The sequence below is a fragment of the Nycticebus coucang genome, chromosome 11 (assembly GCF_027406575.1).
Source record: "Nycticebus coucang isolate mNycCou1 chromosome 11, mNycCou1.pri, whole genome shotgun sequence".
In the NCBI taxonomy this organism is placed as follows: domain Eukaryota; kingdom Metazoa; phylum Chordata; class Mammalia; order Primates; family Lorisidae; genus Nycticebus; species Nycticebus coucang.
In genome coordinates, this window is record NC_069790.1 from 14080131 (window position 1) to 14104436 (window position 24306).

A 24306-nucleotide genomic window follows, 5' to 3' on the forward strand; every position below is an offset into this window, starting at 1 on the left:
GGCTCACTCTCTTTCTGGATGGAAAGAATCTCTTCTTTACCTGCTTGGAATTAGTAGTGGCCATGGAACGTGCTTTGGCCATTCTAGCCTGACATTTAGGAGTAAATTTGCGCCTCTCCACGGCATTGGTGTTCTTTGCCAATATGCTGGGCAACATCCCTGGTGGGGGCTGGGCCATAGCTGGGGTCCTGGAGGGAGCAGAGCCCACGTGATTCTCAGTGGACGTGTGGCAAGAGTGAGAAGAAAACCTTTGTCTTGTAAGCCTCTGAGATTGGAGGTGGCTCATTACTGACTCCTGAGAGCCTATGGTGAGTGAAGTAAGAAGCATAGTGTTTGTATGTATGCAACCGAGAGTACATGCCACACCCTCCACTCAAATAAAACCCTTTCCCCACTTTATTCTCCCTCCTTTAAAATTATTTGATATGTGCTAAATGAAGAGATCCTTCTTTTAGAAAACAGATTGTAAGTCCAAAACCACTGCAATCAGAAAATGAAGCCTTTGTGCGTGGTTGGTGGGAATCTAAACTGGCACAGCCATTATGGAAAATGGTCTAGAGATTCCTTAAAAATTACCAGTTCAGGGTATACATCCAAAAGAAATAAAATCAGTGTCTCAGTTAGTGCTCAGTGTAGCATCATTCTCAACAGCCGAGATATGGAAACAACCGAGGTAGGCGCTGGTAGACGAGTGGGTGAAGAAAATGTGGACACCTGGGGTATTACCTGGCCACAGAGAGACGGAAAGCCTGCTATTTGTGACAACATGAATAACCTGCAGGCATGATGCTAAGAAATATTGCCTGATCTCACTCAGATTGTGGAAAAGAACTGATCTCATAAAAATAGAAAGTAGAAAGCTGGTTGTCAGGGGCTGAGGTATGGGGAAAGTAGGAGATGTTGGTCAAAGTGTGCAAAGTCTCAATTAGAAGATAAGTAAGTCTGGGGACCTAATGTACAGCATGGCAACTATGGTTAATAATAACTGTGTTTTTTATTTGAAATTTGAAAAGAGAGTGGATTTTAAATGTAACACCTGGGTAATTACGAGTGGTGGTGATTGCATTAATTAATTTGATTGTGGTAGTCATTACACAAACCATCTGTATATCAAATCATTAGCTTGCAGACCTTGAATATAAATAATTTTGTCAATTAAATATTTTAAAATTAAAAAAAAATCACTTGTATCAATTGTAGAAATGGTCTAAAACAAGGAGTGGGAGAAATGAGCAGAAGAGAAAGTGACAGTGATGTGAGACAGGTTTTCTGTGTCCGCTGTTGTTGCTTGCCACCACATTTCCTAAGACACAGGAAGCAAGGAGGGCTCCGTGCACAGACCCACTTTCACACAGCCACGCCCACTGGAATCCTGTCCTCTCTCCCTGCCTCACATCCTTCCCTTCTTCTTCCCTGATCCCTACAGTGCAGGAAAAAATCTGAGGGGCTTTTAATCACTCTGTTTCTGAAATATGGAGTTAAGAGGAAGCTGGTCCCAAGCCCCCAGCCCTCTGTGCCTTATCACAGAGGCCTCACATGGTTTTTCTAGCCAAAGGGCACATAGGAATTTTTAAGCCCCCAACTTCCAAAGCCTATGATTTCTTTAACTTAAAGAATTGCAAAGCAAAGCCACTCATCTTTGTAGTTAAAAAACCCCAAACTGATATGATTCACCATCTAAATGCCTTTTCCTGCCCCACTTCCTGCCAGGTACTCCCTCCCCCACTATCTCTACACCTAGAAAAAGGATACTGGTCATTGCCCTGTTTTCTTATTTATTTATTTATTTTTTTCAGTTTTTGGCCAGGGCTGGGTTTAAACGCACCACCTCTGGCATACGGGGCTGGTGGCACCCTACATCTTTGAGCCACAGGCACCACCCCCTGTTTTCTTATTTTCAAGAAGTTTATCTTTTTGCCACTTTATATTATTTGTTTATTCCAACTTACATAGAAAAGGACTTGAGGAGGAATAGAAAGATGTGTTTGTATTTCAAGATAAAAAAAAAAAAAATGTCTATATGAGAAGCTAACCAAAGTAGCCCAGAGCCAGAATGAATAGTTACATGCACATACACCATGGAATCTTTTCCTCTTGTTGGATATGGGCCAAAGTTTGATGTTCCCAAAATGTCGTTAATTTTATTTAACCTTATAATGTATATAACCTTATAATGTATATAATGTATATAAGGTTAAATAAAATTAGTTTGACAAAGAACAACAATTTTTTATAGTGAGACTAAAGACAATTTCCCTATGATTCCTCATGGAGAAGAGCATGTTTAAAGTGATGACAATAGCCTCTCTATTCACAAGTGACAGATTTCACACGGTGGTCACTTGTCATTTCTCTTAATACAGGACAGTGACATCACGAGAGATTTCACTTTGGTGAAACAATCTATAGGTAATATAATGCCTCTTCAGGAACTCAGCTCTGGAATCAGTTGGCTTAATCCAAGGATGAAATTCATAAAGAAAGGATCAGCCTTCCATGAATTGCTATTTATCGGGTCAAGCTTTTGAAAGGTGAAGGCCAACAGTGTATCTGTGAGTATCTTATAACTAAACACGAAATGCAGATAGTCTGTGTGAGTTCAGTGCAGAGGGATGCAGTCTTTGTAGTTAGCCATACTGTTTAAACAATTCAGTGGAATAGTGCCAAGGGGCAATTCATGAAATAAGTCTAAACGGTCAAAAGATAAATGAAGGTATTCTTATGAGATGGTCCTGCTGGCCAAGTTAGTATAACATTGTTGCTTTGCATTTTGTTAACCAATCTGTGTATGTCTATCCTTTGATCCAGCAATTCTATTTCTAGATTTTCTCCTAAAGAATTCCTTAAGAGAGTGTGCAAAAATTAACGTATAATGGCATTTGTCCTATCATTGGGTAAATTAATGAGGAAAAGAAAAAGCACTGTAAATGTCCAGCTCTAAATTGTCCTACCAGCTTGTAATGGAATACTGTTCCACTATTAAACATGCTATTTTGGATGACTATTCATGGGCATGTCAGTGTTCAGCATACATTGCTCAACTTCACAGAAAACGTTTTATTAAAGAGGATGTGTATACAAAATAATACCAGTGTCATTATGCACGCATGAAAGGCATCTTTAATAGAAAGTGATTTTTCCGCACATAGTGCTTTCTGTGAAGTTCTCTGTCTCCCTATTCTTTTTCCCTTTAACACGAGCCTCCATACATTTCTAGACACTTTCAATTATTACAATCCAGTTTAAATTTTCAATCTTGAATCAGGTTCCAGCGTTATCACCTGCCCCCTGAGTGTTAGCTTAAGAAGTTTGGAAGGTTTAAATCTTTTATCCAGTGAGAGTCTATCTTAGTTAATGGTGAAAGGTGTGGGTCCAGTTTCAGTCTTTTACAGATCACCAGCCAGTTCACCCAGCATCATTTGTTAAATAGGGAATCTTTTCCCCACTGGATGTTTTTAATTGGCTTCTTAAAGATCAAATAACGGTAAGTAGCTGGATTCATCTTGTGGTTCTCTATTCTGTTCCAGACATTTACTTCTCTGTTTTTGTGCCAGTACCATGCTGTTTTGATCACTATCAATTTATAGTACAGTCTCAGGTCTGGTAGCGTGATTCTTCCTACTTTGTTTTCATGAAACTATAAAAATACTTGAAGAAAGTGCAGGGAAAACTCTTGAAGGAATCAGCCTGGGTGAAAATTTTATGAGGAGGACTTCCCAGGCAATTGAAACAGCTTCAAAAATACACTACTGGGACCTGATCAAACTAAAAAGCTTCTGCACAACCAAGAACATAGTAAGTAAAGCAAGCAGACAGCCCTCAGAATGGGAGAAAATATTTGCAGGTTATACCTCCAGTAAAGGTTTAATAACCAGAATCCACAGAGAACTCAAACATATTAGCAAGAAAAGAACAAGTGATCCCATCTCAGGGTGGGCAAAGGACTTGAAGAGAAACTTCTCTAAAGAAGACAGACGCACAATCTACAGACACATGAAAAAAAGTACATCATCTTTAATCATCAGAGAAATGCAAATCAAAACTACTTTGAGATATCACCTAACCCCAGTAAGAGTAGCCCACATAAAAATCCCAAAACCAGAGATGTTGGAGAAAAGGGCACACTTCTACACTGCTGGTGGAAATGCACACTAATACGTTCCTTTTGGAAGGATGTTTGGAGAATACTTCGAGATCTAAAAATAGACCTACCATTTGATCCTATTAGTAGGTATATACCCAGAAGACCAAAAATCACAATATAACAAAGACATCTGTACCAGAATGTTTATTGAAGCCCAATTCATAATTGCTAAGTCATGGAAGAAACCCAAGTGCCCATCGACTCATGAATGGACTAGCAATCTGTGGTACATATATACCATGGAATATTATGCAGCCTTGAAGAAAGATGGAGACTTTACCTCTTTCATGTTTACATGGATGGAGCTGGAACATATTCTTCTTAGCAAAGTATCTCAGGAATGGGAGAGAAAGTATCCAATGTACTCAGCCCTACTATGAAGCTAATTTATAGCTTTCATATGAAGGCTATAACCCAACTATAGCTCAAGAATATGGGGAAAGGGCCAAGGGATGGGAAGGGCGGGGGAAGGTTGGGGTGGAAGGAGGGTAATGGGTGGGGCCACACCTACGGTGCATCTTAGAATGGGTACAGGCGAAACCTACTAAATGCAGAATACAAATGTCTACATACAATAACTAAGAAAATGCCATGAAGGCTACGTTGAACAGTTTGATGAGAATATTTCAGATTGTATATGAAACCAGCACATTGTACCCCTTGATTGCACAAATGTACACAGCTATGATTTAACAATAAAAAAAGATTAAAAAAATAAAAACAGCAAAAAAAAAAAAAAAAAAGAAGAAGTTTGGAAGGTGAAGAGAGGGCCTGCTTTGCTCCTGATAGGAGGGAGAGAAGAGTGAACTTTCCCCTTGATGATTTGGTCATGGCCACAGTCCTCTCCTTACTGGATTCTTTGCTGCTCTGGGTAACATGGTGACAGCACTGCCTTCTCCGGGGTAGGCACCCAAATGCCGATTTCTCCAGAGCTCCTGGGAGATCCTCACTAAGCCTGCCAACTGTGTGCTTCCCTGATGGGATAGATCAACTCTCCCATTCTGTGTCAGTCCCCATCATGCACTGTCACATGCATTTTCCTCCCAGATCTCCTGGCTAAGTGAGGCAAGGTGAGCTCAGCCCTGGTGGCTTCCGGGTTTCCACTTGACCACACAGGAGACACAGGCTTCTGGGCTGTGCTGTTTCATTGTGCAGATGGAAACTTCCCTGCCAACACCACCTCTTGCTCCCTGCCCTCACACTCATGTTCATATCTTTTGCTAATTAGGCAGGTCAGTTAAGCAAGCCTGCCACCTAGACAGACATATAGCTGGGACGTATGCGTGTCCCTCCTTCTGGCAGGCACCCCCAGTTGGCTCAGTGACTCTCTTGATATAAAGAGGGAAGAGCATGATGCTCGGACGAAAAGACAAAAAAAATTTTTTCCTACGTAAATTTAAATACTCTACAAAACCAAAAAATGTCTGTGACTCCCTCTTACTCTGCTGACACAGACTCAGAAAGGAGTATTGGGATTTGGGAACTCATGGGGTTCTGATACTGCTTACCTGTTACTAAGCCCTGGGATAAGCTATCTAGCCCCGGTGGCTGACAATTTATCTCACGTAGGGACCTTACTGCTTCTTGATTTTAGTTTGGGGACTTTAGGTAAATTTCAGGGACAGTGGAAAAAGTCCCCCAAATATCTTCCAAATGCAAACATACCTATCCATGCTCCCAGAAAGAGTTATAAAGGATGTACATCCACGTATTAACAATGCTTCCATAGCAAAAATTGTTTTTTATAATTTTCTGCTTTCCTTTTTTCTACGTGTTTTAATCTTTCTTTCTCAAACCTTTTTTGCTTTTGCAATGAAGGGTATAAACAAATACTATTCTTATTTAAAAAAATAAATATTCATCTCAGTAGGTAAAGGGATAGACCAGTTGTGATATATCCATCAAATAAAATGGAATGGAACCAACAGCAAATACAACAACATAAGTGAATTAAAAAAATTATGCCGAGCAAAAGAAATCTGATACAAAGGAGTGCATGGTGATATTTCATTTATATTAGATTCTACACCAGATAAAACTCATCAATAGTGATAGAAATCACTATTGATCAGGGTTGCATAGATTGGACGGTGGGAAAATCCAATGGAAAGGAGGTCATGGAAATGCCCAGGTCTCTGTTTTGGGGAGTAATTGGGGTGATTTTTATTTAAGCTTATTGAACTGTAAGCTTAAAATAGGTGCATTTATCATAGGTAAATTATACTGCAATAAAGCTAATGATTAGAAAAACCTTTACTTTTTTTGGGGTAAAAATCAGTTAACTATGAAAACTAAAACTTTAAAACTCTTAGAACAGTGGTTCTCAACCTTCCTAATGCCGTGGCCCTTTAATACAGTTCCTGTGGGTTGTAACCCACAGGTTGAGAACAGCTGTCTTAGAAGATAATATTGGGGTGGGTTTTTATGACTTTGGCTTTCACAATGCTTTCTTTGCTATGACACCAAAAACATAAGCAACAAAAGAAAGATAAGTTAGACTTCATTAGAATTAAAAATGTGAATACATCAAATGACATCATCAAGAGTGAAAAGACAATCCATAAAATGGAAGAAAATTTGTGCAAATCATGTATTTGATAACAGTCTACTATCCACAATATATAAAGAACACTTTATAACTCAACAACAAGAAGACAAACAACTCAATTAGAAAATGATCAAAGGTCTTAAAAGATACTTCTATAAAGAAGAAATTTGAATGGCCAACAAGCACATGAAAAATTACTTAACATCATTAGTCATCAGGGGAAGGCAACACAAACCCACAATGAGATATCACTTCATACGTGGGGGGATGGCCTTAATAAAAGAAAATATTGGGGAGGATATGATGAAATTTGAGCTCTCATATACTGCTGGTAGAAATGTAAAATGGTGCAGCCATGGTGGAAGCAGTTTGCTAATTCCTCAAACAGTGAAATATAGAATTACCTTAAGACCCAGTAATTTCACTTCTTCATGCATATACAAAAGTATTGAAGGCAGATGTTCAAAGGCAAACTTGTACCCAAATGTTTATAGTAGTATTATTCACAAAAGCCAAAAGGCTAAAAAAAAAAATTCAAATGTCCATCATCGGATGAATGGATAAACAAAACGTAGCACGTTCACACAGTGGAGTGTTACTCAGCCATAAAAAGACATGGTGCAGGCTGCAGCCTGGGCGAGCTGTGGAGACGTGTGCTCAGGGAACGGAGCCAGGCACACAACACCAAGTGTTGTATAATTGCATTTATGTGAAGTATCCAGTATAGATAAAGCCATAGAGATAGATGCAGCTGGGAGTTGCCAGAGGCTGGGGGGACAGGGATGTAGAGAGTGAGTGCTCAGTGGGTACAGGGTTTCCTTTTGGGGTGGTAAAAGTGTTTTAGTCATAGTGCTGATGGTTATGTAAGTTTGTGAATGTGCTTAATGTCATTGAAATACACACTTTAAAATGATTAAAATGATGCATTTTATTTTAGGTATATTTTATCACAATTAAAAAAAAATCAGTAAGCCAAATGACATGGTGAAACAAGCTCACGTTTTTGCTCCCTTCCTGCTATCATGTGGAAGAACTGTGTCAGGGTTACACTCCTGGATTCTCAATCTTGGCTGGGTCCCTTCATCCTCTGCCTTTGTGACTATCCTGACCCTAAGGAGGACGGCTTTTAGGGTGGTCTCTCCTGGGGAAACCTGGTCTTCTCAGCTTGCCTCGTTCAAGGAATAAGACTTATCAAGACCATTTATCCTATGGGACAAACCATGCAACCAGACTAACTTTTAGGAAGAAGGAAGCTAGCTGGTCTCACCCAGCTTCTTCATCTTTCTGTCTACATTTCCTATTTTAAAGGTAAGTTGGGTAGTAAGAAGGAAATTCTCTATTGAAATCTTCCCCTGGGCACTTCCCCCTCCTCAAACCCCAACAGAAAGATAGTTTTATAAACCATAGTGCATGGCTACAATTAACCTTCTAAACTTCTTAAAGTGTGTAAAAGCAACCACTCACCTTGAACATTAAAAAAAAAAAAAAAAAAAAGATCAAGCCAGGAAAAAAAAAAAATCTGTCTTTGAGCAGTGAAAACTCCTAGGCTCCAAGCTAAGCCTATAAAATGTGCTTTGTATAATCAAATAGGTTGGCTGACTCCAAGTGATTTATTAATTCTAAACTAGTTAAAATTAGGGAGACATGTAGAAAAAAACATTTCAATCTCCTTGTCATTCCCTGTTTTTCTTCAGTGCTTGTTCCATTTTCCCCTCTATCATGTATCGCCCTTATTTGAAGATACATCTTGAGGGTGGAAACATAGGGCTGTGAGAATTGACTACTACTTAGAATTGAAAATATAAATTCTCAATAAATCAGTAACCATTTTGAATGTTGAAAACTTGTTATTAGAATTCACCAAAGTATTTCAAAACAAAAAAATAAACCACCCTTTTTCACAAAACTATTATCTGACCAGATGCTTTTAAAATTCTTAGTTTCACACTAATAGGAATATAGAAAACTTTAAAAGACAACTGTTTTTAAATGTAAAGGGTGTAAAGGGGCTTTGAAGAGTTCTAAAAATGAAAAGATAAGATTTGGAGAAAGAAAGTTTGATTATCAATAAACAAATGTCCTTAAACATTTGAATGACTTTTAGGAGAGGGTAACATGCCATAGTCTTGGTTATCGTTACTGAATTTTCTTGTAGAAAAGTAATAACATCCTTGCATTGAGAATTGCTGAACTTGAGAGCAAGCTGTCAGCAGAGGCTGGAGAGTTTGAACATGGATGCTCTGCGTTGAGGCACATCCTCATGCTGATGGCCTGGTGCGGACTTGTGGAAGGCATGGATGAGATTGCTCGGCTTCGATTCCATCCTCTACTTCCCTCAAGAATGTTACCAGCTGCTAAATTCCCAGTGGGCTGGAAGAAGAGGGTGAAAAGCAGCCTAAGTGCCCCCAGCAAATTCTGTTTTGTTTTCTTGTTATAACTATGCCAAGTTTATATTCTGTGTTGACCTCTGCCCTCTCTCTGTGATAGATTTTTTGTAGGTCCAAGATCCATGGATCCAAGGAGGAGTGTGACTCCATGTTACTGTTGTAAGTACAGTGTGTATACAAAGGGTTAGTGCAAATGGGCCGTACGTATTGGTACTAATTAGGTTTTCAGGCTTCACGTTAAGCACCACAAACTGTGTCCCCAGGCCTTGCTACAATAAAGTGCAACACTGAAGTTTATGAAGAGTCCTCAAAGAAGTAAAAGTAGACCTTACATTTGATTCGGCAATCCCATTATTCAGCTTCTACCCAAAAAGGAAAAAGTCATTTCAGCATAAGGACACTTGCACTCAAATTTTTATTGCAGCTCAATTCATAATCACAAAGATGTGGAAACAAACCAAGTGTCTTTCAAACCACAAATGGACTAACAAACTGTGGTATACACACACCATGGAATACTATGCAGCTATAAAAAGATGGAGATTTTGTATCTTTTGTCACAACCTGGAAGGACGTAGAGAACATTCTTCTAAGTATCCCAAGAATGGAAAAACATGCATCTTGTGTACTCAATACTAAGTTAAAAGGAGTAGATTAACAATTACAGGCCCACATGAGAGAGAAACTCAATTAAATTCAAGAAGCAGGGAGGGGGTTCGGTAAGTTCTCATCCAATGGGCACAGTGCCTGGGTATACCACACATTTCCTGGGTGAAGGATACAACCATATCTCAGACTTTACCTTACACTCAGACTAAGTGTAACTTAGTCATATGTGCCCTTACATTAATCTGAAAAAAAAAAAAATATATATATATATATATATAAGTTCTTATGGTTAGAAAAGACATACTTTGTTCCTATGCAAGTTAGCTTCTTTTATCTTTTTAAGAACCATATGCCCACTAAAATTCATGATTGCCATAGCTTCTAATGAGTTAGTAGCAACTTTAACGTAATGGAATGGTTAAATGTTTTGAGGTATAGTCATATCATGAAATATTACACAGTAATTATAAAGGAAGATTTAGAACTATATATTTTGACATAGAAGATATCTTAGATATATTGCTACATGAAAAGCACATTTCACAAAGACACAAAGAACATCATTCCATTTGTTGTGTAAATAGCAGAAATTAAAGGCAAACTAGAGAGAGAGAGATAGGTTCAAGGATGTTTGAAAACCTACAATGTGTTGGTCACTATAACAATGGTTTGCTATACACTATCTCACTGAAAACTCAAAACAGCTCCATAAGATGTATACATTTATTACAACATCAGCAATGAGAAAATCAAGGCACAGAGGTTAAGTAATGTGCTCAAGAGCCAGTATGTAAATATATGAAAATCATAGAAAAAGTCCAAGACAGGTGTACAGAAAACTGATAGTAGATAATCTTCTGGAAGGAAACTGAGATTGAACAGGATTCAATAGTAGATTAAACAATAAACTTTTCCAGAGGCTAGAGAATCTCAGATCAAGGTGCCAGAAGATTTGGTGTCCTGGGAGGACCTTTCTCCTGGCTTGTAGATAGATGCTTTCTCACTCTGTGCTCACGTGTGGCCTTTCCCAGTGTATATGTGGAGAGGGAGGGGGCTCTGGTCTCTTCCTCTTCTAATAAGGGCACTAATCTCACCATGGAGGCTCCACCCTCATGACCTCATATAAGCCTAATCACTTCCCAAAGGCTTCACCTCCAAATACCATCATATTCAGGATTAGGCCTTCAACACAAGGCCTAATTGTGTTGAAATTTAGAGGAGATAAATATTTAGTCCATATATATTCAGTCCATACACACACATGTGAACATGTGCACACACACACAATCTGCTTTCTCTTAAAGAAAGAAAAATGAAAATAGAAATAGAAAAGAAAAAAGTGAAAAGAAAAATGGCTATTCTTTTTTCTTTTAAAAACTTAATGGGGTGAACAAGAAATTTTCCATTCACCTAAACTCTACCCTATGATTTGAAGTAACTCAGAAAATTTCATGCCAAAATATGATTCCTTGGTATAAAGGTACTTTGAATTAAAGGCCTTAAAGATCAACAGGCATTGGAAGGGGCTTTTCCGATATCTGCATAAAACCAGACAATTGATCAAGAAGGACAATTATCTTTCCTCCCGCTCCCTGTTATTTTAATCTATTGCCAGAAAAAAAAAAAAAATCAAGGATGCAACCAGATATCACAGACCCATTTTAAAGATAATATTTTTCTCTCAGTTAATTTCTAAAGAAAATAATTGCCAAGTCAATCTGTTTCCCTCCCATCCATTCATCCTCTCAAGTATCTTTTTATCCGGCCTAGTAACCATTTGTTGCCCCTAAACAGAATTACCTATATTCCTCATCTCCTTCTCCCCTTAAAAATGAGGACCCCACTGGGATGCTGGGCCATCGTTCTGTGATTCCCCTTGTGTACACATCCACACAGTAAACAAATTTGTAATCTCTTTTGTTAATCTGTGTAATTGTAAATTAATCTTTCAGCAAAACTTTGCAGGCAAAGGCGAAGTTTTCCCTTCTCCCCCACAGATTTATATCTGTAATATTACTCTGAATTTTTTTAAGAATGTTTTGTCCCATGTCTATGTGATTCTTGCTTCCTTAGGCTACATCAACCTCAGTAAAGGTGAGAAGGTAAGGATCAACTTAGAGTTGAGGACTAATACAGACATCACTGAACTCCATCACAAGGTGGAGTTCAAGGTCTAGGAATAACCTCATTGTTCTGGTTTCTATGTAACCTCCCCTCCATTCTCACTATTTACTAAACCTTTGGGAATCTAGTATTATATTTTCTACACCTTCTCTTTCTGTCTTCCAAATCTCTTAATAGTTTCGATCTCTTTGTCCCTGTGTGCTGCATTTTAATAATTTCTTCAAATCTATTTTCCAGTTCAATAATTCTCTTTAATTTCTTTAAATATTTTATGCAATTAATTCATGTATAATTCCAATACCTAAAATTCTGTGAGGATTTAAATTTCTTACTGTTCCATAAGTGTTTGGTACTTGTCTCAGAGGCAGAATGAAGAATGAGGACAAGCAGTTTGAGGAAAAGGGAAGAGAAGTTTATTAGTTAGGTGGCAAATGAGGAGGATGGAAGACTCTTCTCTTAAAGCACTATTGTCCTCCCTTTTAGCAGAAATGTAGAGCTCTTAAAAAAGGGCTGTTAGCTTTAGGCTACTGCTGTTCAATTATAATATCTTCCCTCTGTTCTGTTGAATGATCTATTGTGGTTTAAGACACTAGAAACAAAGAACATTCCTCTGCCCTTCTGATTACTGCTGTTAGGCAGGGATGTAGGTTTTAATTTTCAAAAAGAGTGGGAGGGGGTGTTTAAAGAGACAGCTCATAAAACATTTTGTTCTTTTCGGGCCGTTACCTCTGTTGCATAAGATTTCTTCCAACTATTCTGATTTTTTTTTTTTCCTTTTGTATTTGGTTGATCTTAGTTTGTGGAAAACTTGGAGACCTAAATTGCTGATTCTTTTTTTCTGGGGAGGATTTGCACTCAATTCAGCCGGGGCAATACTACTCTGAGGCAATCCTCATCTCTTTTTCAGAACCCAGGCCCCATCAGAGTGCTTCAGAACCAAAGGCCAATTTTCAGCTTTGTTTTGTGTTGTTTTCTCCTTAGAGATATCTTTGCAATCTATCAGCCCAGCAATGCCAATTCTCTTTTAATATAGAATTTATAGCAAGAGAACCACTCAGAGTTTGGAGTCCTCTTATTGCTGGTGATAAAGATCTCTGCTTTAGTTCAGTTTACTTTACATTATGCCAAATTTATTTAGTAAAGTAAGGGGCCCAGGAACACATAATAGGAAACATTGGGTCATTTAACCTCTGACCATAAACCAAAATTATTTTAATGACTTGAAAAAAAAATTATTTGTATCCAGAGACTAACATTAAACTCATTTCTGTATGAACATTCCTTTGATGTAGTCACAAAACTGGGTAGGAACTGAAGTGTGTGCTTTGGGCTATGTCTCCTTTGGGTCCCCATGTTATTTATTTGTATAAAAGAATACATTTTAAAAGAAGGTGAAATCACAACTGTAGCACAGATATAAAATGAACACCTGTCAATGATTTTATTTAACTGATTAATGAACAGGGGAACCAGTAAGATACTACAACTGAATCAAAGGAAAAATTATACACACATATGTAAACACATCAAAAGACACACATATGTAGGCAAAGCAGGAATGCTGAAATGAAGTTACAAATGCCCTAAAATAAGTCTACCCACAGGGCAGTAATCAATTGCATTCAATGGAGCATGATTAATTTGCATTTCTATAGGAAAAAAGCATTTGCATTATTACTCATTTTCTATAATGTGAAAAGTTTTAAAATAGCTCAAAGACAATAAAAAGTAAAGATAATCTGATGGGTGCTTTAGACAGAACTCTAGTAAGTTTTTTGGTCAATTTTAAAGTCTTTCACTATTTTTTCCTGCGTTTATGTCTTTGTGTGTTTTATTGTTTTTAACTCTCTTGCCTAAAAAATTCCCTTCACAATGATGAGTCTCTTATATTTTAGAAAGAGCTGGACAGTTAAGGAGAAAAAGAGTTATCATGTCTGATTTTAGACTGTTATGAAAAAATGTTAAGAACTTGGAAATAGGAAAAAAAAAAAAAAACAGATACCACTGGTGTCCAGTGGAGTGGCATATTCCCAGAGGAACGGACTCTCTTTTAGGAATTATCTCATTTTTTTAATTGGACATTATCTCATTTTATAAGTATGTGCACCTTTGAGTCAACTATTAACAACCCTTGTATGGGGAGAGGTTATCATCTAGAAATCTGATTATAGTGAAAATGGTCTCTTTTCATTTGTAGCAAAACAAATGATTCTTATTCATAGCTATTCAAATCCAGTAAAGAATATAAGAGTCTGTAAATCATGTTCTTACTTGGAACAATTTTAAAATCTTACTCATTCCAGATGAATTTATAAGCTAACTGAAAATCTTTGACACACTTTTATATCTATAGAGGAGTTTTGACTCTATTGCTTTGAAAACTTTTCCTTAGAGAGATTCTCTGATTAAACAGTTTGGGGCTATAAATACGTTCCCATACCCAGAAGCTCACTAAAACCTCAGGGCTTTCTCCTACTTCCTCCCCAAATTCATAAAAACTCAGTCTAGAAATCAAAGGGTCCAGGTCTCCTCCTAAGTATCTCCCTGACAGATAGAGAATCTGAAAAAATCTATAGGTCTTTTTTCTGTTATTGTTTCTTCTTAGCTATGACTTAATAACATTCTTGAACACAAATGGTCCATCCCCATCTGATGCAATTCCTTGCTATCTTCGAGATGCCACTTACGGTCATTGCTTCATGTACGGGCTGTCTCTGAGTTACAAACATCTGACTTACTTACGACTTGCACTTAACGATCTGAGGCTATTACAGTGAAGTTACCAAATTATGAACATCCAACTGATGGTGCAACTTGCACTTGTGAACAGAGGCTGTTACAGGTAATAGGTAAATGTACCTGTTCCAACTTACATACAAATTTGACTTAAGAACAAACCTGCATAACCTATCTTGTTCATAACACAGGCACTTCCCATAAAGTAAGGGTAAGAAAAAGAAGAGGTTGTGGCTCCTGGTGTGGGAGTTTTCCAAACATGGTTCTGGGGCAGACCAGCATCTACCTGAACAGGCCGCAGGGACTCGTCAAGCAAGGACTACTCCATCCCCTACAAAACGGACAAAAGAAAACATTTGCCAAAGAAGAATTGGGGTTCTGGCTCTCTGATACAGAGGCCCTGGGAACATATTCCCAAGCAAATCTTTGGGAAGTGGGTCAGTGTCCCTGGGAAAGGGCTGTTTGTATGAATCTAAAATTTGGCAAGCTGGATGCCCAGGACGAGTCTCTCTTAATGACACCTTTAATAACTAGATTTCTTGGCTGCATTTTACTCAGAATTCCATCTGGAGATTTGTGACTTGTCAGGATCAGTCTCCAGTGACCTCCCTTCTCGCGTTGCTGAAATGCCTGACACATTTGATGTTCCTATCTCAGGTAAGTACTTGTACTCTGAACGAAGAATTAAATATGTGCTCGTAAAAGACTACAGTCAATGGCTGGGAATTCTTGATTGCATTTAAAAATTTCATTAATGCTTTTCTCATTGTTTTAAAAATATTTTTAAGGAAGCAAATCTTAGGACACAGTTGCCCATTCACGTGATTACTTATACTCTCCTTATCTGTAGCTCTTCTACCTTCACAGCTGAGTTTGTTTTTCTTCCTTGGTGCAGCCCCATCCTGCTCCTTTACTTCCCTTCTTCTCCTTGCCAGTCTTCATTCCTCACCAAAGCCCTCTGGTGAAAAGAGCCCTTCTCATTTTACTCCAAGTAACTGCTCTGTCCTCAGCCCCTTCAAGGCTTTCTTCATGTTTTCAGTTGTTGACCTTCTCTCTACTTCACCAGTTGTATAAACCCTTCAAAAAACTCTTGAGAACCTGTTTGAGGTCACTATTTGCTAATAAGTGTTCCTCTTTCCTGCCATATAAGGCATAAATTCTATAGGCATCTTTTTAAGTTTCTGACCATTTTGGCAATAAGAAACTTCCGCTTCTCATTATCGTCTGAACTACACAATTTCCCTTTATAAAAAGAAAAAAATGTTTATAGGATGTTACATGGTTGGATACTTTGCTTTTCTGATGGTAAATATATTTATCATTTGGTTGTTTATTAGAAAACATTTAGTGGATGTTAACTATGTGTTGGGCACTGTCATCAAAACTTAGAATCAAAACTGGGGAAGAGAAAAATGTCCCTGGATACTAGGAGCTCCTGGTCTAGTGGGGGCTATAAATGCAAAAGCAAATATAATACAATGAAATTTACTAAGAGAGTAAGAGAAAAGTCCTCTGAGACCATCAGAGACTTCGTTTGGGAGACTGGAGAGAAGGGAGGGGCAGTGAGGGGAGGAAGGCATCCTAATGCCCCTGAGAGACATTTATGCAGGGTTTGGGGAGAAGGAGAGGCCACATCAATCAGTACAGGAAAGAAAAACACAGTAGAGAGGAAGATGAAGAGACACGGAGAATCCTGACCTTCTGCAAAAGCCAGAGTTAGCTGTAATAGAAACAACTCGTAGGGGCATTGGAAGAGATAAGGGTAGAAATGAGAGGGACAGAGCAAAGCTTTTTATGCATGGTGTGTAGATGCCAAGAGAAAGCTTCTACTTCACCTTACTCTAAAGCAGTGATTTTTCAACCAGTGTGCTGTGAACATTTTTAGAGATCATTAATTAAATAGTTCAAAGCATGGGAAGTATATTCTTTCTTCCCACTCTTTTCTTTTGGTCAATGTAATTTAAGTGTGTCTCAGAAGTTTATAGGTTTAAGAGTGTCGTGGGATAACAAAGGTTGAAAACACTGATCTGTAGGTTCACCAAAAGCTCAACTGACAAAAGTAAGATGAGTAAGACGAAACACATACAAATTTATTAGCATGCGTGGAGGAGAGACTCACAGGATGACTGCCCAGTATCTCAGAGGGCTCCGTATAGTTACACAACGGAGAATATAGGTAATTCTATTGAAGGACAGTGAATGATTTACTAGGGAGAATGAATGGATTAGAAACAGAGATGAAGCTCTAGATTGTTCTCTTTGGAAATGAAATGATTCTGGAAGACAGATGCTGTCTTGTTCCAGGGAGCTTACATTCTTAGTCTTCTTTTCTGCAATAGGTAATAAGAAAACAGGGAGGGGAAGAAAAAACAACATTTTCCTTGTTGTGACCCTCTGGGGAAACATCTCTTCTGATGTCTGTTGATTTTTAAGGGCCTTTGATTCAAAATACTCTGTGCAAATAAGTAATTCAAAAGGCTGTTGGAACTTTAAATTATTTTAAGCCTTTAAGGAATGTGATGATGGCCCTGAGTCACTGGCCAAGCAGCTGCAACCTTTGTTTCTCTGGTTATAGATTCATTTTCTTCCTTACAGAACAATGTTATAAATGACTGAAGGCGGCCAGAGAAGACCCCTTTCCTCTTCTCTATTGATCATTGTTATAGATGAGTTTCCCTCTTTGCTCTCTCACTCGATGACGTCATGACTATCACATTGTCTCAGATGGAATGTTGAACACACTCCTTATAAATTGTTGCAACTCATAAACTAGCCTTGTATAGAAAATGTTGTAATCCTACTTTATCTCTTTGATTCCTGCCTGTATAAGCAAGACCTTAACTTTTTTTTCAGTTTTTGGCCGGGGCTGGGTTTGAACCCACTACCTCCGGTATATGGGGCCGGTACCCTACTCCTTGAGCCACAGGCACTGCTCGCAAGACCTTAAGTTTTAACTTTGGAACACCGATCCCCATTGCTCTGGGGTCTGTGTTTCCCTGATGGCCATTCCTAACTTTTCATCTGAATAAACTCTTTAAAACTGAGTTCTGATCCTTTTATCAGATTGTTTCAGTTTGACAACACCTTTTCCCAGGGAGCCTTTTCCCCCAAACTTCTCTTCATTTTGGAGTGAAGTTCTCTGCACTCCCTCAGATGCTACTGGATTTCCGAGTGTTCTGCGGGTGATGGTATAATGTTGAAGACAAGTCTGAATGGGCTTGAGGTATGGGAACAGTTTGAAGGGCTCATGGACGAATAAAATTCCCAGGACAGAGAACCAATCTGAGTAGTTTAGGTAAAGATGAGAGTGCCAATTCATAAGGACAGGCATTCAACAAAGACTTGTTCAGCATCCATTGGCCAGACACAATTAAGGAAGGTACAACGGTAGAGTTTGGGCACTGATTGCATTTGTGCAGGGAGGTGCAGAGAAGAGATAGGATATTTAAGAAGGTTTTCACATGGGGCAGCTCTCCAAACTTTGGTGCCTTAACCAATATATGAATTCAGGAGAAGGAAAAGGATGGTGAGAGGGAAACTTGGTTCAGTTTTGAACATAACAGAGTGTAACTTTCCTAATGTCACCAGAGTAGAGCTTGAACTTGAGAGAGAAGATATTGCTTGGAAGAAAAAGAGAAAGGAGAATTTGTTTTCGTTCTAGACACTAGGCACTGTGGGAAGGTATTTCAATGATTTCGTGAACTTATTGCCATTTTAGGTTCTGGTATTTTATTTTCTAGAGATTCCTCTTGCTTTGCAAAATGCACACTGGGCCCTCTGGTTATATAGAAGTGATACAAAAATTACTTGATTGCTGGAGAAAAAAATATAAAGTCATTATGAGAGAGGACACCTGGGAAAAGTAAGGTCTGAAAAAAGGCCCTCCCCATGGTGACTCAGCTCTTAGGAATTTGTAGAAACTTAACTTCTTGGGACCTGGAAACTAACTTGCTTCCACTTAAGTAAAAGCCTGCACTTCTGGAAAAGCCCACATTGCCTTCTCCAGCGATTCACACTGATCAATGAGAAGGAACCCTTGGCTGGAGATAAAAAGGAAAGGGCAGAGCCAGTTGGGGAGCTTGGCCATTTTTGGACGTTAGTCCACCACGGCTCTGCCAGCTGAAATAAATCCCTTCCTCCTTTAAACACGGATGTGGATGTTCAGGTGTTCCTTTCTCTCCACCAGGCCTCATTTTCTTGCAACCATTATAAATATAAATGCAGATGCTGTAATAGGAGATGTTAAGTGGCTTGTTTAATCATGTAAATTGGGTGTCTCTGAGGCTAAACTATGGCCTTAAAGGGTTAGAGGCAAGTTTTCCATTAATTCCAATTTAGACTGGCCCTTTGGCATTTCCTAGATGGTATTTTTTAAGACTGACAAATTCCGTCTTTGGCAAATTCATGATGGACAGTTATGGGTGTGGAGGACACATGAGCAGACAGCCTGTGGGTAGCTGAGAACGTGGGTGGGTCCTTCCCCAGAAAGGACCTGGGGAAAGCAACTAAGACTCAGTCCTTTCTTTCAATAGGCATCTAGTAGAAATAGTCACAAAGCAAAGCAACCTGGTGATTTTAGTGAAAGAGACAGAGATTTGAGGCAAGTATGTAGGCGCCTGATGGGGGATACTCAACTCAGTAACAGCTGGAATAAGGCAGGGGTAGGGTGGAGAGCCAGGAAATGCTTCAAGCAGGCGAGGTTGGCTCTGAGTCCTTGATAGTGACGGAGAGTTAGCCAGAGTGTGTGGAAGGCACTGGAGGGGGAGGAAAGTGTAGGAAAGGAATTCTCATAACCTGACCAGAGTGCAGCCACGTAAGAAAACAAGCATTTTCCTCCCCAGATTCCTGGAGTGCTTTAAGAGTTCTTGGAAATACCCTACCCTCATCTAGGCCTGTACTAGGGATACGCCCATATCCTAACCCATGCCATAGAAGAGCCCTGGGCAGTACACCGGGCTCACTTCCCCATGCCAGCTATACTTATGAGGCTAATAAAAGCCTTTTGCAACTGCGTGGTTGCTAAACTGACACTGGTCAGTCTCCATTCTGCCTTTCCCCTCTATTAAAGTCTTTCCTTGTCCCTGGACTGGCCTCCTCTTCTTTCTTGTTGGCTCTCACCCTGGTTCTGTGCCAGAACCTCACAGACAGTGTGGAAGGCGGGAGGTAAGGGTGGGGCACTAGGGAGCAGAGGCTGAGTGAGCAGGAATATCCTCACACACTTACTGCCCCAAGGCTAGAGGGTTGGAAGGGAAGAGCTGGCAAGTGCTGGGGCAAGAGCCCAGCAGGAAGGAGCCTGGAGCAACGGGTGGGCTAAGAAACTTGGGCCACACCCACGGAGGATGGCAGCATGCCACCATGTGATAAGCAGAGAACCAATGTGCCATCCCAACATCTGGGAGGAGGATTGAGTGGAGAACAGCCTGGAGAGGGGAACTTAGGAGGCTCCCACAGTAGGTCAGGCTGGGACTGTTGGAAGGCCTAAATCAGGGCAGGGCGTTACAGGGCTGCAGAGGAGACGATCCGAAACAGACATTCGGGAGGCAAAAGTGACAATCGGCTGAGATTGATGAAGGTGGGGAGTCAAAAAATAAGTGAAACTGGGAGGGTGGGAAATAGGAGGAGTTTAGCTTTATAGTTAGTAAGTTTGAGGTCTCTGGAAATAGACTAAGGACCTACCTACAGGTGACATCTTGAGCACCTCCTCCTGAGAGCTGCTCGGGTGCCCAGCGCTCTGCTTACTGCTTCTTATTTGCTAGGTCATTATTTCCTGTCACTGTTTTCTTCTGCACAGCTCCTGGGATTCATTTGCTTATGTGTTCAGTGACTGCCTCAGACCGTAAGAGAAGTGCTGCAAGGCTGAGGATGGTTACATGTCTTGTTTACCCCTGAATAGCACACAAGGGGTCCTCAAAACTTTTGGAGAATAATGAGAGAAGCCTTGTGATACTTATAGCAGGTAAAGATGACTATCGTTCCCATTTTATGGGTGTGAAAACTAAGGCTTGAGGGATTATGGATATTGTCCCAGGTCACATGACTAGTTGAAAGAAGTGCCAGGATTCAAATGTGGGCCTCCAGGATTCCCGAAGCTAGATCAGTGTTTTTCAACCTTTAAAAAAAAAAATCTCATAGCGCACTTGAACCTATAGTTAGATTTCTATGGCACACGTAAATTATGTTAGTCAGAAAAAAAAAAAGAAGAAAAAAAGGGAATATACTTACTGTGCTTTTAACCACTTTCAAAAATAATTAAATTAATGACCTTTAAAATTTTTTGTGGCAGACCTCATGGCAGGGCTGGGGCACACTGGTTGAAAATTCCTAAGCTAGGTGCTTAATCCCTCTCCAGACCAATATTAGCATAAATGGCTATTGAAACCATGAGGGGCCAGTTCATCTCTTTTCCCGGGGTTTGGGTTACAATTAGGGTTAGTGCCTTTTTTTTTTTTACCTCCAAGAATAAATACTCATTAAGTCTCTACCTCCAGGAATTTAAACACTCATCAAGTAAAGAATAGAATAGGACTGGTTAATCTTCACTACCTCCAAAGGGTCTAACTATTCTATTTTTATTTATTTTTTTATTAAATCATAGCTGTGTACATTAATGCAATCATGGGGTACATGGGGTACAATGTGCTGGTTTTATATACAATTTGAAATGTTTTCATCAAACTGGTTAACATAACCTTCACGGCATTTTCTTATTGTGTTAAGACATTTATATTCTACACCTAGTAAATTTCACATGTACCCTTGTAAGATGCACCGTAGGTGGTCCCACCAATTACTCTCCTTCTCATCCCCTCTCTCTCCCCTTTCCCCTTCTTCTTGGGCTATAATTGGGTTATAGCTTGAGTCTAACTATTCTTTTTTTTTTTTTTGGCCGGGGCTGGGTTTGAACCCGCCACCTCCGACATATGGGACCGGCACCCTACTCCTTGAGCCACAGGCGCCGCCCGGGTCTAACTATTCTTAAATAAATAGGACTAATTAGTCTTTCTCTGGCTCCATGGGTCTGGACATTAATTAAGCAAAGAAGAGCACTCTCCTTGCTTTTCTAGTTCTGTTAAAACAGTCCTTCCAAATTACAGAAGATTTCCAGTAGATAACCCTCCAACCTTAATAAGGCCTCCAGCAGATGACCTCAGATCTCTGTCACAGAGTGCCCAGCCACCTCCTGAGCTGCTGTGCACCACACCAAGAACTGCCTTAATGGAGGACTCCTACCCTAAAATGGTTGCCATTTTCCATCTTCGGGAGCAGCCCCTGGGCTTGCAGATGCCCTTAACAAGCCTCTGTTAGTAGCTCTACTCCGCCCGGTTTTTGTTGCACCTTTCTGTCTTTTGACAATGACATCTGACACCAGGAAGAAGGTGTAGAGTGAAAAGGAGGGTCAAAGAGGTAATCTGAGGGTTGCCCCACCACTGTGGAAGGAAGAAGATTCTTCAGGAGAGAATAAGAGCAAAACTAGAGATGTGAGAGGGAACCAGGATAAGAACAGTGTTCTTGAGTCTGAAAAGGATGAGCCTGCTCCAAACAAGGGGGATGGTTTGTGCTGCCACACTCAACTTTGGTTTCAAGTAAGGTGTGATCTGGAAAGTGCCTGCAAGTAGGGGGCATCTCCTAGCGGTAAGGTGTTAGAAGCAGTGTTCCTCAGAGCAGCAGTGATAGTAGAGACCATGGGGAGAGCCTGGTCAGTGGGTTGGCAGTGACAGCTTCACCATGGTTCAGGTTGGGGGACGGAGGTGGGGATGGTTCTATGAAGGCAGGGAGGAAGCAGAGATTGTCCTCCACTCCATTCCATGCATGGGATTGCTTGTGGTCAGGACCAGCTGCATAATTCATAGGGTCCAGTACAAAATAAAAATGTGGGGGCCCTCCTTCAACTATGATCATGAACTTCAAGTTGGTGACTGCAGAGCACTAACCCAGGGTGAGTCCTGAGCACAGGGTCCTGTCCTGTGTAAGCCTGTGCGGCTGGCCCTGGGGCAGACTGGGCCACCAAGGTTGCCACCCTGTACAGATGTACAATGCCTTTACAGACCTGGCCATCACTGAATTTCTTTTATTGAGAAAAGAGATCATTTCCTGAGACTGACATGTACTTAATGCTTTATCCCCTATCTCTCTGGTAGGGACTATTGGTAGGATGAATAGGTTTCTGTATTTGTTTATTAAATTTGTGGGTTTTTTTTTTTTTATTTTTGGAAAGCTAACATCAAACAACTCTACCTACTTCTAGTTGTAGCAGCATAACAGAACCATTGTTTTTTTGTTTTGGGGGGTTGTTTTTTCAGTGAAAAAAATACAGGACACGAGACAAGCACATCATGTTCGTCTTCTTGGCATGGCAAGGGATGGAAGCTGTTCATAGATGGACACAGCTGGGCATTGTCTTTCTCTTTTTCATCTGTTTGTATCAACAGATTCCTATTAAAGGCCAAATGGCCATCTAGAAGGAAAAACATGAAAGTTTTGGGGTTCTAAGCTATGAGAAGATATCTGATGCCTTGGTTTTATTCTGAATGAGGTTAACAGACAAGGCAAAGGGCTCCCGGGAGAGCTGGACTTAGGCTCAACCTCAGGGTTGTGGATGCAAGAGTTGCTTCTGGCAAAGCAGGTGCTACGGCCCCTCCTGAAGCAGTGTCCAGATGCTAGGATGTACCTTGGGGAAAACGTCTATGCTTAAGTGTAAAGTGATTGAACTGTATCTTGGAATTTGGGCCTGGTTTGGTGCAAAGAAATCAGAGATGAGAATTAGCCTCAAAATAGTTTCTTCCATACCCTGGATTCAGAGGTGGGGCTGGGTGTGCTTTAGTGTCTTAGAGCCTTCTGGCTTTGCCCTGGAATACTGTAATACACACCTTTGTGTCTTGGTGGCAACACCATGCCAGGGCAACAGCACTAGAGAAGGGGTCTCCATCAGGAGAAATGGCCAAACTTCATGGTCTCCGTTTCTCCTTTATGGCCTATTCCTTCTTCCAAAGGTTGATCCTCAACCTTTTCTCCCTACTTGCAACCCTACTCATGCAGGACTGGGAATTGATTTTCTTCCAATCCTGGAAACCAAGGCAAAACAATTCCCTGGCTTATGTACTTGGTGAGTTCCTGAAAACGCAAGCCTACAGCTATTATTCATATTTGATGTTATATCCTCCCATGGGTATCCATTAAATTTTCAAAGACCTTCCCACAGGTGACTACAGAGCATCCCACATACTTGAAAGAATACAGATCCACAATCACCCACACTCCGGAGGTTAGGGGGACACAACTCTGCAAACTTAGTTTAAAAATTATTTGAATGTATATAAAATGATTTGAGAGCATTTATCTCACTTGACATGAATATTTTTATGTTTTAGTGTAAAAAATTCAACATGTTTGAGTGCTTCCCTACCCCTAAGGAGGGTGTTACGTAACAGAGTCTGTGCTCACATTACTCTTCTAAAGTATGACCCACATGGGTAATGGTTCAGGAACCATGACACTATATTAATATTCACTTTGGGAACAATTTGCACTAGTCAATGTATAATCTATTATCACTTGATTCATACACAAACTCTCTGGGAATATACTTAAATGGATGTTTAGGCCACTTCTCTCTTTTATGTTCAAATAAAGGCCAAAAAGCATGGTTATGTCCTTTTCAGATATTTCTACTTCTTTGGGAATATTTGGTGACTACATGGAATTCTAATATTTAAGTCTTAAATCTTTACCAATTCTTCATGAATTTATTAGAGTTTTAT

The 24306-nt window shown here is 39.9% G+C and overlaps 1 long non-coding RNA gene across 1 annotated transcript in view; it reads right to left on the bottom strand.

Annotated features, from left to right (window-relative positions):
• Window positions 1-7628: 7628 nt before the first annotated feature.
• The window catches only part of LOC128560190 (uncharacterized), a 46055-nt gene continuing 29377 nt past the window's right edge, over window positions 7629-24306 (bottom strand). Inside the window, exon 4 of the long non-coding RNA XR_008372904.1 lies at window positions 7629-9062. This is a non-coding gene — a long non-coding RNA (uncharacterized LOC128560190). The remainder of the gene's footprint in view (window positions 9063-24306) is intronic.